Source organism: Solanum lycopersicum, chromosome 4 (assembly GCF_036512215.1).
Source record: "Solanum lycopersicum chromosome 4, SLM_r2.1".
Lineage (NCBI taxonomy): Eukaryota > Viridiplantae > Streptophyta > Magnoliopsida > Solanales > Solanaceae > Solanum > Solanum lycopersicum.
This window is the reverse complement of record NC_090803.1, coordinates 53,106,070-53,120,321: the sequence shown is the minus strand read 5'-3', so window position 1 is coordinate 53,120,321 and position 14,252 is coordinate 53,106,070. Positions and strand designations below refer to the sequence as shown.

At 32.6% G+C, this 14,252-nt stretch overlaps 1 long non-coding RNA gene across 1 annotated transcript; it reads left to right on the top strand.

The window, feature by feature from the left end:
* Window positions 1-9,615: 9,615 nt before the first annotated feature.
* On the top strand, window positions 9,616-14,252 carry LOC138348299 (uncharacterized). Its single transcript, XR_011220733.1, has 3 exons — window positions 9,616-13,745; window positions 13,837-13,894; window positions 13,986-14,252. It is a non-coding gene; the product is annotated as an uncharacterized lncRNA (long non-coding RNA).

The window sequence follows — 14,252 nt, the reverse complement described above, 5'->3', positions numbered from 1 at the left end:
TAGGCTCTTTGGACTCTAGGTGGACTTTTCTAATGGACCCGACACTCCTTGGGTGTCGGGTCGTCTTAGGCCAATGTGCTATTTTTTGGGATTTGGGTTTCGCTCTATCCTAGTTTGACTAAGAGTGGGTTGTATTTAGAGTGGAATGGGTAACCCAAGCGGACTACTTGGGCTGGGACAATTAACGATCGTTGACTATCAAGTAATCAACTACACTCGTCAGGGTGCCCCGAGAAGATTTTTGGTTAACGAACCACTGTGAACCCGCATAATCGTCCTTTAGTGGAAATGTAATAAGTATCGTTTGACGGAAGTATGTATGTTATGCATGCAACAGTTTAAAAATCTAAAGAATTTAAACACTTAAACAATTAATCACAAATAATCAAATATGTTAATCATAGGGTTAGAATCCTCCAAACTCCCCAGCGGAGTCGCCATTTTTGTTTTATCAAAAAAATGATTTCGAAAAGAGTTTGTTTTATTAGAGACTATTTTCGACTTTTAGGAGTTGCCACTTAATTTTTTAAGGAAAATAAAAAAAACCTCATTTCCAAAACAACTTAAACAGAAAAATCGTTTTGAAAACTTTTTAGGGGATTCGGGATTCATATTAGTGTCTTAGGAAGGTGTAAGGCACCTAAGACACTCCGCTAACTTACGGTTTTCCGGCGATTAACTATTTAACTATTTTTGTTTTAACCTTTGCGAATTGAAGTTTGAATTTTATCATAATTTACTTAGACAAACTTTGCAAATTTTGAAATATTTTTCTTTTGAGATTCCGTCTTAGTTAAACTTTTTTTTAAACCTTAACTCTCTAAGCAAACTTGCGAATTTTGAAACGTCTATCGATTTAAGATTTAATTTTACGTTTTAAATTCGATAAAGTAAAAGCGTTCGGTGGGGTTTGGAGTTTTCTAATCCTAGACTAACGGCATTCGAGTAAAAAGCGTAAGCAAATAATAGAGAGAGAGGGAGAGAGAGAGAGAGAGAAAGAGAGAGAGATTTGGGTCCAAGTTTTCAGGTCTTGTTCGCCTTGACCGAAACTTGGACCCACCTATTTTTTGGGTTTTGATCCATTTTCTCTTTCGTACCTGTCCTAATCTAAACATACAAATATAACAAGAAAGCTAAAAGGGACAAGGGCTTATGCCCATTACAAATAAAATACGAAATAAAATAACAAATAAAATACAAAATGAAATAAACAGGTCTTCTAATTCGTTTTTGGATTTCTTCAATCTTCAGTCCTTGGAACTTCGAATCCATGCTCCGGATTTGGGTGGGAGACTCGATGAAAGAACTTCCGAGCCTTTATGGCTCCTTCGCAAGTCAAAGGTGGGGTGGGGTCCCATAATGGGCTCGAAAGAGGTTTAACATGCCACAAAGAAAACCAATAGAATGAGAATCGGCACCTTAACCAAATAACTAGCATAAACACAACTCTCTTCTATCTCCCTTCATGGGCACTTAATTTTAAACTTAAACTTAGAGGAGTAAAATAAGCTTCCAACAATGAGCATAAAAACAACCCAATATTAACCAAACTTAATTTCCCACAAATGCCATATAAAATAATTAGACAAGAACAATTTAATCCAAACTTAGAAAATAAAGGGAGTAAAACTTCAAATAAAACCAGATCTACCGGGCAGTAAATTAAGCAATAGATATCGAGAAGAAATATAAGACGAGTTGATACACAAAACGATACATGTAAAATAACTTAATAATATCATTTGAGTTAATGGAACGACAAGCTTCAAAATAAAAAAAACAAAGTGTAGGCTAAGGAATAGAAGACGCAACTACATCATGAGATTCCCTCAATCGACTTCAAAAGGTTAAATTTACATACATAACGATGCTAATGTCGAACAAGGAAAAATCAATCACTATGTGGCCTTCATACGACTGAAAAACTCAACACGAATCTCTTGCAAGCATCTCGGCTCATTCATCTATATGAGATGATGAGATGAGAACTAGTATGTCGAGAGGGAAACGACAACGCAGGTTCATGTATATGCAAACATGTACTGAACAGAAATAGCAATGGTCCATTAGCGACTCACTCAACACTCAACTACATATAAAGAAAGACATACTCGATAAGAAGAAGAAGATGGAATCATATTCGATAAAGTCTGTGGTCTTCTAAACTATCACCAACGACGTATTCGTTTAAACAGACTAGCTAAACACCTGAGTTGTATATGCCATTTAAACAAACAACAGGTTACAACAAGCATACCCTGTGATGTCAACCTCAACAGAAAGGACTTGAACAAGAAAGAAGAGCCAAAACGACAACAACTTCAGGGAGTAGGGAGCAAAGAAGAAATCTAGACTGCCTATTAACGACATTTTGGACAAGGACCATACAAAATTTTACATCCCCCGCCCCCAAAACTGAAACGCATCGACTCGAACTCACAGCGAATGCTAACAGTGAACTTCAGAGGAGAAGCAAGAAACGACGATAAACCTCTGAAGACACATACATTCATACCAAAATGCTATCGAATGAGTGACAAGTAATAGTCGGCTCAGCATAGGTACGAAAGGAGGAAAGCAAGGCTTGAAGAAACAAGCGAAAACATGAATACGTACAACTCAACACAACAACAAAGAAAGAAAAAGAACACTTGCAAGAAACATACTAGGACAGGCCATGTATTCAATCATTCGAATGTTCCAACATGCTTGACACACAAAAAAAATGAAGCAGCGGACCAACAGACTAAATAAACAGCATCACAACCAGCAGTAGACACACACTGAAGCAATTGAATAAATATACTTAAACCAAGAACAAACGCCAAACTTCCATATAAGAAGAAACAACAAGTTCAGAAAAGTTAATCGAAACTTCTTCAGCAGTCACGGCATAAAACGAACCAGAACAAACCCAACAAAGCAATGAGCGACAGAGGGGACCATTTCGAGATGAAAGAAGACGAGAATATAGTATAGATTGGAGGGGTTACCTCTTTAAGTGCAGCGAAACGGTGACGGCGAGCAGTCCGAACAACAACAGCAACGACTTCACCACCTTGCACCGAACACGAATTTTCGACAAAGAAAAGTGGAATCTTGTCGAGAAAACTTGGACCCAAACGACAAAATGCTATCTGTCGATCGTTGGCAAAGGACGAGAGGTATTTTCTTCACTACGAAGGCAGTTCCAAAGAGAAACGGGAAAGAGCCGGAATATTTTAAAGATTTTTCTCAACCCTCTTCTAAGACAGACGAAAGAAGAACTGAAAACACTTTCAAAGATTTCTCAAACTCAAAATCTTATCACCGCCCAAACTTCAACCTAAAATTTCAACAAAATTTCCAATTCGATTTTTCTCAACAAAAATTCTCTCCAAAATGTCCAACCCCTTTTCTGAAGAAGAGAAGGGGTTTTTATAGAGGAGAACAGAATTAGGGTCTCGAATTTGGGAGGGCGGGAAGGATTCAGGCCTATCCATTTCAAAATTTGAAATCTCTTCCACTAATGGAGCAACATCTTTTTTCTGAAAATTTTGCCCTTTGCGGAAATGGAAAAAGGGAGGGGATCGCTCCAATCGTCCTTGAGGTAAGATGTGGATTGATCTCGAGCCCCCAAGGACGAAAACGCGTCTGGCAAAGACAAATGCAGGTCTACCACAGCCCCAAAAGCACTGTACAAGGTACGATGGGTTGAAGAAGGAAACATTGGGGGAGGGAGAAGTCGCGTGGGGAGACGAGAAACACGACTGGGGCTGCTTTTGTACGTAGCTTCTGTGTTTTGTTTTTTTTTCCTGTTTTTTTCTGGGTTTTCTGGCTGGGTTCCGCGTCTGGGGTTTGGGAGACAAGAATGCGTGGGGGAGGGAAAGAGAGGGGGGAGAGAGAGCGAGAGAGCGTGGTGAGAGACGCAAGGGGGAGAGAGCGTGGGGGGTCGCGTTTTCCAATTTGGGGGTCTGTTCTTTTGCGTTTTTTTTTCTTTTGCAGGGATTTCGTTTGCAGGGGGAATCGCCTGGGATTTGGGCAAGAAGGAAAGGGGGAAAGGGATTTGGGTCGGGGCGGGTCAAAGAGTTGGACAGGTTTGAATATTAAAGTGGGAGATGGGTTGGGTTAATAATTAAAGGGGTTGGGCCGCCAGGAATTGCGTCATTGGATTTGGGTTGAAAGGAATTTGGGCTTGTGATTAATGATTGGGGTTTAAAATGTTGGGCTGGAATTGGAATGGATTGTAAAAAAAATGTAAAAAGAATTCAATTTAAATAATAGCCAATTGATTTAAACAAAAATGAATTTGGTGTAAATTTATTAACGAGCTTATTTATTTAGTAATATAACCATTTAAACTGTAAAAAATAGTGCTTCAAAGGCATAATTATAATTTAGATTAAACTAGTTTAATAAAACATTTAAATGTATTTTGATAGTTTTTGAATAATCATAAGATATACTAATTATATACATAATTATGTGAGAAATATATTATCGAAAATTACGTTAAAACGTATTCGAAGTAACATAAAGTTCATGTATTATATTATATTCGTAAAATTTATAAAGCTAATTAATTTAAAATATTTGAAAAATTTAGAAAGCTCGATAATTAATTTACCCCGATGCGGGTCAAAATTTAGGTGTCAACACATAGGGACCATTTTCTTCGCACTAATCATTGTAAAAGTCCTTTATAGAAAATGAACAAAGAAAACAAATGAGTGCTCAAATCTTCACTCTCTAAAAGTTAACAATTTTAATATTTGTTTTTCAATCAAGCTCATCATACAATAATTACTTATTATTATGGAAAAATGGTTAAAAATATCTTTCAACTTTAATTTATTGTTTAATTTTACCCTCGCCGTTAAAATGAAGTTAATTTTACCCCTTTTGTTACTGATTTCATCAAATTAACCCCTCATTAGACGGAATCCTCAAAATTGACCCAATTTTTTTAGAACTTTATTCCCTATATCTAACCCAATGACCCGACGATATTTAGAATAACCCGATTAACCCTATTTTATCCATTTTCCCAAATTTCCTTTACCCATTTACCCAATCTCTCTCTTTTTCTCCATCAATGGATGAACAAAATGATAATTTAAAGAAAAGACAACCTAGTTACTCTATTAGAATTTATACTAATTGTTGTTAAGTTATCGAATTGAACAACTCCAACAATTGTTGGAACTGTTGGATTTATGTTTTCTGCTTCTTGTTTATAGTGTCGGCATACAAACATTGACTCCAAGTCTTGTTCATGTAAATGTTTATTTTGCTGGCGAGTTGAAGTGTTGATTAAAGGCTTGTCATTTTCTACATTAAGTCTTGCATTTGCAGAAAAATATCAAATACATGAAGGGTATGCAGATAGAGCAACATGTTCTTCACGTCTATCTAAGTTAAAATTGAATACATAATTATGAATGAACTATTCCATTAATCACACTGCAAAATTCAGAAGCACCACAACCAAATTTGACTAAAACTATTGATATTGATCTAAAAGCAAATTAGTTGTTCACAAAGACATAAATGAGATATCAATAGACTTATACCCCTGAATTTCAATGTAGACGATAAATCAATAACCTAAAACGGTAACAGCTCAGTACCTCTAGTTAATCCGATATTTTGTAATAAATTTCAATTAAAAATAATACAGAAAGAAAGTTGAAAGATTTGAAATCAGCAATAAAGAAATTGGGTAAGAGATAGATACTCACAACCCATTGAGTAAAGAAAATTTGGAGGAATGGGTAAATAGGATTAACTGGGTTATTCTAAATAGGGTCGGGTCATTCGATCAAAATAGGAAATATGTTTTTTTTTAAATTCAGTTTAATTTTGAAAATTTCGTCTAATAAGGGGTAAATTTGGTGAAATTAATAATGAGAAGGGTAAAATTAACTTTATTTTAAAGGCGAGGGTAAAGTTAAACAACAAATCAAAGTTGAGGGGTATTTTTGACCATCTTTCCTATTATTATTTATTTCTTCTGTATAGTTTGTCGACTAATACAATAAAACGAGATTTACTTTGTGCTATGTGTAAATTAAAAAGATAATTACTTTAAATTTTTTCATCAATAATATTAATAAAAATCGATATTACGAAAATGACGTATCACAATAAGTTCTATTAATTGTTGGTGGAGCTATATAGTTATAGGGGAAATTTTTTAAAATGACATTATTTTAGTATTTAATAGGGTATAGTGTCAACACTTTCAATATTTAATGGTACTGTCAAAATTTTACCTTATTATGTATTTTAATTATTTTGTTTAATTAAAAAGAATACATAATTTAAATAACAAACAGGAGCTATGTTGATTACCTTAACTGAGACAATTATGATTAAAGAATATGCATAGTTGATGAAGTTGCTAAGCAGATTGGGGTAGATTTGAGGTGTAACAGATTGAAATTTAAGTATAAAGTAGAAGGTAGCATTGCACCTTTGGAGATACACAACGATATGGAAATGAGAGTATATCTCTCATTGAAGAAAGAAGCTCGAGAATTTGCAAAGTACCTTATTTGTGTAACTGTATTTGTGAACGATCGTGATATAAATTATAGAAATCAGTATGAAGAAGATATTGACATGTGTAGTATAAATGGAGGAAGTACTATTGATAACCAAGTATTAGTTATTAGTGCACCATGAGTCAGTACTGAGTTAAGTAACTCTATTATCTGCAATATGAATCATTTTAATGTTTTTTGTATTCATAAATTTGGAAGTATATATCGAATTTTGATACTGATTTAGTCAGTATGTATTTTTATATTTCATAGGTATATTGTATATTTGTATCTATAGAATTGAAATTGTATATTATATTTAATATATCTAATGTATATTGTATTCTGTTTTTTTTTTGTGATAGTTATGTCAATGCACCACATAGTAGTAGCCATATGTGTTTTTTATTTCTCACATTGATACGTATTCAGTAAATTAAGTGCACATTCATATTTTTTATTTGAAATTCGTCTGACGCTTACCCATGCAGTCGTATATCCATATTTGAAGGACAATAGGCATACCGCATATTCTATAATATTGACCATCAGTAGTCAAAACTTTGTTGATACTCTGTAGCAACCACTCAAATACTTTTCTGCCCCAAAGATAATGCATATACCAATCAATTTCAACCAAATCAAAGTGAATTCTAGGGATTCCCAATGATTTCTTCTTGCCTAAATACATAAACATATGAATGAAATATAATATTGCAAACTTAATCACATCATCATCATTGTCAATCCAAACTTTATCATTGAACCTATCGATCAAATAAGATTTACGTATGATCTCATTACCACCAAAGTACTGAACAATAAGTCGACTAGGTTCTTCTGTGTTAAACTTGAAATTCTCTACAATACTAACACAATTTAATTCAGTAATGAGCGCAAACGTCCTAATTGTGAACTTTAAAATAGCTCCATTTACTTTGATTACAAGAGATTGCTTACTACTAACTTCTATTTCTAGTGACATACAACACCTGTTAATTTTACCTTGAGCAACACATTTTTTGATTTCATATATTGACCAAAACACGTACTCTCACAAAACTGTGTATACTGCTCTGGTGTAAGCTTGTCAGTCAAGTGGAATTTAATGTCATGGTTTACTGTACAGTGAATGTGGGGTGCATTTTTTGATAGTTTTTTGCAAGCATAAGAAGTCCCCTGGCATATTGAATTCAAAATAATGAAATAATACTAACATAACACAACAAAAAAATATGATAATAAATAAAACATCAACACAGTTACAACAACATACCGTAACGAACAAAAAAACACCAAATAAAAAATGTAAATGTGCACTTAATTTACTGAATACGTATCAATGTGAGAAATAAAAAACACATATGGTTACTAATATGTGGTACATTGACATAACTATCATAAAAAAAAACAGAATACAAAATACATTAGATATATTAAATATAATATACAATTCCAAGTCTATAGATACAAAAATACAATATACCTATGAAATATAAAGATACACACTGACTAAAACAGTATCAAAATTCAATATATACTTACAAATTTATGAATACAAAAAATTAAAATTATGAAATACAAGAATAAATACTAACTGCGGTACATTGAAATAACTATCACAAAAAAAAAACACAATACAAAATGAATTAAATATATGAAATACAATTCCAAATCTATGGATACAAAATACATAAAACTATGAAATACAAAAATACATACCGACTAAAACAACAACAAAATTCAATATACACTTCCAAATCTATGAATACAAAATACATTAAAACTATGAAATACAAAAATAAATAATAACTACAACAGAATGAAAATTCCATATACACTTACAAATCTATTCGATATTAGTAAATACACAATCAAACTCATAAAATGTGTTACATTGACATAACATACACAAAAAAAAGAACACAAAATACAATAAATATATGAAATACAAAACTACATGCTAACTATAACAGTTAATATAAAAAACATTAAAACTATGAAAATACAAAAATAAATAATAACTATAACAAAATGAAAATTCCATATACACTTACAAATCTATTCGATAAAAGTAAATACACAATCAAACTCATAATATATGTTACATTGACATAACTAACACGCAAAAAAGAACAAAAAGCAGAACACAAAATACAATAAATATATGAAATACAAAAATAAATACTAACTATAACATAATAAAAATTTCATATACACTTCCAAGCGCATTGTAACATGTATTTTTTTGAATCTTAAAAATTACTAAACAAATTAAAATAAACATTCAAGACACACAACATACAAAAAAACACCTCTTCTCCAACAAATTGGTCTTCTTCAACTTCATGGTTATGAATTTGTGTGGGATTTCGCACTCGACGAATTCAGACATTCTTTCCCGTTGTATATCCTCCTTAGATTTAGAAGCGGAACCTACATTGTTGTTTAATTCTTGATTGAAAAAAATTAAATAATGAAAAATCGGAAGAAGTTTGATTATTTTGTCCAATTTCTCTAGTAACTCTCTTGAAAACGTCCATTTAAGAGAGAATTATGTATTCTCAAACCCTAGAAAACGTTTTAAGAAAAACAACAAAAAAAACACTACAATCAGTAAGTAAATAAATTAGAATATGAAAAACATAATACCCAAATCAATGTTAATCTTCAAATCAAATCTTGCAACTAAATTAAATGAGATAATAGAAAATATTAATATATTGAATCGAAAATCTGTGGAATTGATTTGAAAGAATGTTAGAGAGAGAAATTGAAAAGAAGCGTAAGAAAAGAGAAAAAAGAAATCTGGAGATTTGATTAGGAAGAAAGTTAGAGAGAGAAATTGATAAGCGTAAGAAAAGAGAGAGAAAAATTTAAATGACATTAATATCTATTCAATTACATAAATATAGGAAAATGTGTAATTTATGAGAGAGAGAAAAAGGGTGTAAATAATGAGAAAATATTAATAATATCATAATAATTATTTATTTTTAAAATAATGACATGTTTACTAATATTATTAAAGTATGTATATTATCACTAAATAAGTTGATTTTTTTTATTAGTTAGCTAAATTATCCTAGTTATAATTGAGGAGTCATCTCATTCTCTGGGCCAGACCAACCTAAATAACACTGAATGGTCAGCTTCTTTTCTGGCCCAATAAAATGTCAATTACTAACTTTTTATGTACATATAATTGAAGACATAATATATATATTAGAGCCTGTTTGGCTCAACTTAAAAGCTGGTCAAACTGACTTAAAAGCTGATTTTTGACTTATTTGACTGTTTCGCAATACTCAAAATAACTTATTTTAACTTAAAAAAAACTTATTTTAAGCCAAAAGTTAAAAGCTGAGGTAGAGGTGTTTTTTTTTTTTAGCTTATAAGCTGTTTTAAGTTGACCGTACTTTTACCCTTTTGCCCTTAATATTTTTATATAATCCCCAAATTACCCATCCTAACCCTAACATTTTCTTTCATTTTTCTCTTTTTCATTCTCACGCTTGGCAGCTGCTGAACTTCTTCCTCTTCTTCCAAATTTTCGGCTGCTTCTTCTTCTTCTTCCAAAGTTTCGGCTGCTTCTTCTTCTTCTTCTCTTTATCAAGTAAGTTGTTCTTCTTCTGCCTCTTTCGTTTTCGTTCTGTTTTGTACATTTTAATACTGATTTTTATGCTACCTCCGACTCTTCTTCTACCTTTTTCTTTGTTATTAATGGATTCCATACATGGTTTCTCCATTGCTCCTGTTTTGTGTTTCAATTTTGAAAATATAACTTCCGAATTGGTGTTCTGTTTTCTGTGCGTGTTCTCTATGTTTTGAGATGGATATTGAATGTTAATTTACAGTGTTTGATGCCTGAAAAATATTATCCGCTACTGGGTAAAAACAGGTTTATTATCGTTATCCACTATAATCTACTTCATCCACCGCCAACTGTTGTTCCAGCCATAATCATTACCTTTCCATCAAGGCTACTACGCAATGCACCTGTCTCATATAACTCACTCAAAGAAGGTCCTTCAATACCAGAATAATCTTCAGGCACAAAGTAATGTCTTTTCAAGAATCACTAAACTGCAAAAAAAACGAAAAGGTTAAAAAGACAGGTGAAAATAAAAACACTCTCAAACCAATAATAGAAGATAGTTACAAAGACCAATTCTTTATCACAAAAAGACCATCGCATCACACGTAAAAAAAAAATCTAGTTAGCAAAAAAGAGTGCCCTTTTCAGAATCTAGAAAATAGTTACAAAAGAAGAAGCAAAGAATGAATTATCACTGTTATTACAAGGTGGCACAAGAGTTTCACAAAAGGAAGAAATAGTTTGAATTTGAGAAGAAGAGAAGCCATGTGTATAGGCCTAGGGGTGGGCATAAACACCTGAAAACCGAAACACCGAATCGAATCGAAATTTTTCAGAATTTCGGTTTCGGTATTTCGATTTTCGGTTCGGTATTCGGTTTAATTTTTTGTACTTTCAGTATTTCAGTTCGGTTTTTTGTACATATTACTTTGGAATTCGGTCTTTCGTTTTAAACCGAAATCTTATATTATAATTTATAAATTATATTATATTTAATAATTATTAATATTAAATAAATTTTTAAAAAAAAATAAGAAATCCTAAGTCCCTAATACCCTACCATTTTGATTTTTGACTCTTCCTCACTCCCTCATCCTCTCCTCTTCAGCACTTCAAGTTGTTCAACAACTCTTCTTCCTCTTCTTTTCTCCTCTCCTCTTCAGCAGTTCAAGTTGTTCAACAACTCTTCTTCCTCTTCTTTTCTCCTCTTCCTCTTCTACTCTAGCCGGCGTCCACCGTCCACCAGCAGCAGCGTCGCTAGCCGCCGCCCATCACAGCAGCAGCAGCAGCTGCCCAGCACAGCAGGCAGCAGCAACAGCAGCCGCCCAGCCGCCCGCGACAGCAGCAGCCAGCTACCCGCGACAGCAGCAGCCAGTCGCCGGCGACAGCAGCAGGTAGCAACCAGGTGCATGTATGTAATTTGTTTTCAAAATTTCAGTTGTTCTAATTTTATTTTATTTTTTGACTTTTTTCATTTTTTTCTGATTTTGTTTTTGTTACTAGTTATTGGGAATTTATTGTGATTTTATATATATATATATATATATATATAGATGGATGAACAAACAGAATTAAATTTGGGTGTAGCTGATCAAAGTCGAATAAGTATGGCTGATTGTACGAATAATACACCTAGTAATAGCAATGATTTGTCGATTGGTACAGAAATAACAAAAAAAGGAAAGAAATGGATCCTAGATATCTTGTTTGACAACACTTTGAAAAGGTTTTTGAAAACGGTGTATTAGTTAAAGCAAAGTGCTTACATTGTAAACAATATTATGCTGCCAATACAACAAGAAATGGAACAAGTGGACTAAAACAACATTTTACTTATCGGTGTAAAGTGTATAAACCTCCGACTGTTGCACCCGGTATTCAAAAATTATTAAATATTCAAAATAACAATTTAGAGACTTGGAAATTTGAGCAAGAGGTATGTAGGAGAGCTTTAGTTGAGATGATTATTTTGGATGAACTACCTTTTAGTTTTGTTGGAAAAGAAGGCTTTAAGAAGTTTATGAGTAAAGTCCAGCCTTTGTTTCATATTCCTTCTCGTAGGACCATAACAAGGGATTGTTATGAACTTTATGGTGAATTGAGAATAAATTTGAAACAATCTTTAAGAGAAATACAATCAAGAATTTGTCTCATAACAAACACATGTTCAGTGCAAAGAATCAATTATATGTGTTTGACTGCTCACTTTATTGATAGGGATTGGGTGCTTCATAAAAGAATATTAAAATTTTGTCCTATCACTAGTCATAAAGGTGAGCATTTGGCTAAGTCTATTAGTAATTGTTTACTTGATTGGAAGTTGGATAACGTTTTTACTGTTACGGTTGATAATGCCTCTTCAAACGATGTGACAGTTTTAAAGTTGTCCAAAAAATTAGATATGTGGGGAACTAATTTGATGGAAGGTAAGCATCTCCATGTGAGATGTATGGCTCACATACTTAATCTAATTGTGCAAGATGGTTTGAAAGAAATTGGTCCTTCTATAAAAAAAAGGTGAAACAAATGGTGAAATATGTTAGATCATCTTCTTTAAGGGCAAGAAATTTCTTGAAATGTGTTGAAATGCAAAAGATAGAATGTGATAAGATGTTGTCTTTAGATGTGCCTATTAGGTGGAATTCCACCTATTTGATGTTAGACACAACAGAAAAGTTTGAGAAGGCTTTTGAGAGGTTTGATCTTTATGATGGCAATTTTAATTCTTTTCTTGCTACTGATGTTTGTGAAGATGGAAGTATCGCAGGGTCGATTCAATTTGAAGATTGGGGAGGAATGTCACAAAGTTTCTTGAAAAATTTTATGAACTCACTTTGAAAGTTTCAGGTTCACGGTATGTTACTTGTAATGTTCATTTTGAGGATATATGTGAATTTGATGCTTATTTGAAATTATGTATAGCAAGTGATGACCTTGATTTGAGTAAAATGGCTTTGGGAATGAAAGAAAAATTCAAGAAATATTGGGGGACTCCTGAAAAAATGAACAAAATGATTTTTATTGCTTCTGTTTTGGATCCTCGCAATAAATTTGTTTATGTTAGTTTTGCTCTTGAAAAATTACTTGGGGAAGAAACGGAAAATGTAGTGAATACGAAAGTAGAGGCTTACTTGAGGGATTTGTTTGCGATATATGTAAGTAAGTATGGAAAAGGTTCCAAAAGTCAACCATCTTCATCTGACTCATCTGATTCTTCTGGTAGTGGTATTTCTCAAAATATGTCCAAAAATTCTTTGAGAACTAAGTTGCACATGAAGAAACAAAAGAATGATTCTGGAAGTTTAGGTGTTGAATCTGTGTTGGATAAATATCTTCTTGAAGACCAAGAACCTGAATCTGAAGATTTTGATATTTTGAGTTGGTGGAGAGTTAATTCTCCTAGATTTCCAGTACTTTCACAGTTGATGTATTGACTATTCCTATGTCGAGTGTGGCATCGGAATGTGCATTTAGCACCGGCGGTCGAATTCTAGATCCCTTTAGAAGTTCATTGACTCCCAAATGTGTGCATTGTCTTATTTGTGTCCAAGATTGGCTTAGACAAGAAACCAACCTATTTGTGTTGAAGAAAGTTTGGAGTTTCTTGAAAAAAATTGAACTTGGTAAGACTTTTTATTTTTATTTATTTATGGAAAAAATAAAATACTTATTGTGTTGTATCTTGTATGACATGTTTCTTTTTATTAATTATAGAGATGGCAAATAGTGGAAGAAACTCTTCCATTGTTGATCTATGATTGACTTGCAAGCGGTGAGTTTAATACATCATTTATTTAATCATATCATTTTTTAATCTTAAAAGTAGTATTCTAAGTTTCTAATATTTGATTTTATCTTAAAAGGTCCAAGGGTCAAGACAATGAAGAAATAATTTTGTTGGCACGTGACACTTGAAAGTTGAAAGCGATCTCATGGAAGAAAGTCAATAAACTCATTATTGTTGTTTGTTATTGTTGAAAGTAATCTCATGGAAGAAGACAAGAAGTTCAAAATACATTGTTTGTTGCTTATTATTGTTTATTATGAGTTCATGAAAGACTTTATTGTTACTTGTTAGATTGTTATTATGTTGTATTTGTGAAGACATTAACTACAAATCTACAATGCAA